The 3,216-nt window shown below is 32.4% G+C and overlaps 1 protein-coding gene across 5 annotated transcripts in view; it reads left to right on the top strand.

Annotated features, from left to right (window-relative positions):
- The first annotated feature begins 849 nt into the window (after positions 1–849).
- Positions 850–3,216, top strand: part of LOC111089831 — a 35,722-nt gene continuing 33,355 nt past the window's right edge. Inside the window, exon 1 of one of the 5 annotated variants that reach the window (XM_022402982.1) lies at positions 850–899. The gene's annotated coding sequence lies outside the window, so the exon portion shown is untranslated. Of the gene's footprint in view, positions 900–1,107; positions 1,127–1,166; positions 1,996–3,216 lie in introns of those variants that run through there. The other 4 variants (XM_022402985.1, XM_022402984.1, XM_022402981.1 and 1 more) reach the window with 4 other exon arrangements.

The raw sequence follows: 3,216 nt of genomic DNA, 5'->3' as shown, positions 1-3,216 counted from the left end.
GAACGTTAACTTCAACAATACCCTGTGACTGCAGTTCAATTACTCACTCCCCATACACACATTACTCTCCCGCGTCACGTTGTCCCCTCTTATATATACCAGCGTACCCTATATCTAGTAATTACTAGAGCATTCGCCAAAATACATGATAGTTCTAGAAACGTTGCGTCACAGTAGTCACGTGACTCGCACACGCAACAATACTGTAAAAATATTAATAAATTTCTAGAAATTAAACTTTCTGCAAATTTCATTGTTTGTGACCTTAACATTTGTATTGAGAACTTTCTGAAGATAAAAGACAGTATTCACATATAAACTTCGACGCATTTAAGTTGTTTATTGAAATATTTGTTGTCGTTTTGGTAGTGTATGTAGGATCAAATACCATATAGTATAGAACAGCGTTTTACAGAGGTCCATAAGATTAGTGTTGGTAATTTCCGACATATAACTAATTATATGAATTAGGAATGTAATGAAACTACTGACCAAAACGACTAAGAAGATGTCAGAATAAAATAAACTCTTGTGATTAAAGAAATCAAACTAGATGTTAATAATAAGAGTTGGCTTTGAGGCGCTTTTAGAAAAAATAGTACAACAAGTCAAGTTCAGCATGCAGCGTTTCACTCTTTGATATTCCGACTGTAGTAATTGTAAGGGCTACGACTCGTAGTGCGAGTCAAGACCGCCAGAGTTAAAACTAGTAAAATTAAGAATTAAAAATATTTTTTCATGTTGTTTTGTACATTTGGAAATGTTATGAAATGACTTGATGCATTTAAATATGTTTTATCTACTTAATGCTTGTATCATCAAAAATTGAAACCGTAGCGCTAGGCGTCTCTGACTGTTACTGTTAGATGTATGGATTGCAGACACTATTTAACTTTTAAGTAAGATTTATTTTTTGATCAGTTGACAATAAATAGTGATTAATTATCACATTTTTTTATCACTTCTTTATTGGCGTAATCTTATTCTTAGTAATTAGCTATACAATCAAAATTTTCTCGTTTCATCAATATAAATGTAACTTCACTGTAAGTAAAATTTCTCATAACATTGCGACAGCAAGCATATTCATTGCATTTGTCGGACATGTGTTGGGAATACACAAAAAGTAAAAGGTTAAAGTGAACTACAATTATTATGTTCTCGCCCCCCTCCCATTGTAAACTTAGTTATGTCTAGAACAAGTGGTTAGAAACGAATAATAAAATACTTTCCTGTTGGAAATTATTAGGACACCCTCCCATGCTGAAGTTGTGAAACCACATTCAAATACCCCCCCCTAAATATCAGTCATTTCAACCTTAGTGTTGAAGCTCAGTTATTCAGTACTGTGGCATCTGTCCATTGGTTTCTAAATACGATTCTCCATTTACTTTCTTGCTTATTGATTTTGCAATGAGGAATATCACAAATGTTACATTACACAATTTACAGAGCAAGTGATTTTGTTTTTTTAGTAGTTAACACCAGAGTGGGGAGTTCACACTGTGATCTAATTAAGCCTTTTCCATGAACAAAATTGTAATTATTTGGTTTAGTGGTAGTTAACAATATTTGGATTTAGGTTGTTTCCTGTGTTTTTGATGTTACGATCGTCACTGCATTTGTACAGTAGAGAGTTCCTATCATTTGGTCAGGGCTAAGTTTCTTGTAGTTAAACCTTCAAAAAATGCATGTGAGTGAAGATCTGTAACTTTGCAGTATTGCATAACTTTATCAGTGTTTATAACTTAATTTTACTGAAGTTCATAATTATATTCATTGACATTTTACATTTGTCTGCCTTCCAGCAGAGATTGCCATCATCTGCATGATGATTAGAGCTTCAAATTTTACTTTGGGATCTCATTGATATGTTTTATTGTGATCCTAGAGTAAGTCCTCAACTTGTGCAGTAGGTTATTTTAATAGATGGGAGTGACCTAAATTGTTACTGGGCTTATGATTACATGAAGACTGTGTAGGCTTATCAGTCAGGTATGCAGAGGATAGAGAAATATTACATTATGTGATTTTTGTAAGTTAGATGTATTGCATTAAAATAATTGAGATTCAGTGAAATTAGAACTTTTTCATGTATTTATTATATGTTTCAACTGATTATGTTGAGTTCAAGTTATATATATTTGATGACATGGACCATGTTTCTAAGTTAAAATGTAATGTTGTGAGCAATATTTTAATTTAAATGTTTGTTGGTAGAGGAAGCATGTTATGATGTAATATAGAAAATTTATGAAAGTAAAGAAGTTTTCTATAGTAAGGAGAAAATGAGTAATGATATAAAAATGACTGTGTAAATTAGTGTATTACTGTGTGAATCAGTGAGATATTCAGTTCAGTGTTTGTGGTAATCAGATGGTGAGAGTTAGTGTATCTGTTTATTGTTGAAGTTAATCTTATTCACTAATTAGTTAGGAAATTTTACAAGTAAGTTTTATTAGGATTAGTTATAACATTCATGTTGAAACGTTTGTGAAGTTAAACCTACAGTTAAACATAGCCTTCATTTTCAGAAAATGTGATAAGGTACCTCACAAAATACTTTTTACAAAAATTAAATCTGTAGGTGTAGGGGAAATGTTATTAAATTGGATATAAAATTGGCTGGAGAGTAGAAAATGGAGAGCAGTAATAAATGGAGTTAGATCTGACCAGATCACTGTTACAAGTGGTGTGCCTCAGGGCTCTGTGCTGGGTCCTCTGGTGTTTGTGGTTTTTACTAATGATGTTCACTTTGGAATGACTATCAAAATTTTGAAGTTTGCAGGTGACATTAAGATTTTTGTGGTGGCTAACTGTATCAAAGATGCTGCAGACTTACAGGGAGATTTAGATCATTTGATGCAATGGCCCAATATGTGGCAAATGATGTTTAACTATCCAAAATGTAAGATGCTGCATGTAGGTTTTCACAATTCAAATTATTGTTACAATTTAAATGGGAATACCTTAAATATTGTGGTTGAACAAAAAGATCTTGATGTTGTGATCGAAAAATCATTTAAATCATCTGAACAGTCTATTGTAGCTAACAGTAGGGCTAATAGGATTTTGTGTAGCATCTATAGAAATATTGAATACAAGACAAGGGATATTATTGTTGCACTGTATAGATCACTTGTAAGGACTCATTTAGAGTACTGTATACAGATTTGGGCTCATTTCCTCAAGAAAGACATTGAATTGTTGGAAAAG

The sequence above is a fragment of the Limulus polyphemus genome, unplaced genomic scaffold, assembly GCF_000517525.1.
Source record: "Limulus polyphemus unplaced genomic scaffold, Limulus_polyphemus-2.1.2 Scaffold7527, whole genome shotgun sequence".
NCBI classification, from domain to species: Eukaryota; Metazoa; Arthropoda; class Merostomata; order Xiphosura; family Limulidae; genus Limulus; species Limulus polyphemus.
The sequence above is the reverse complement of the archived record's forward strand: the minus strand, read 5'-3'. Positions and strand labels throughout refer to the sequence as shown.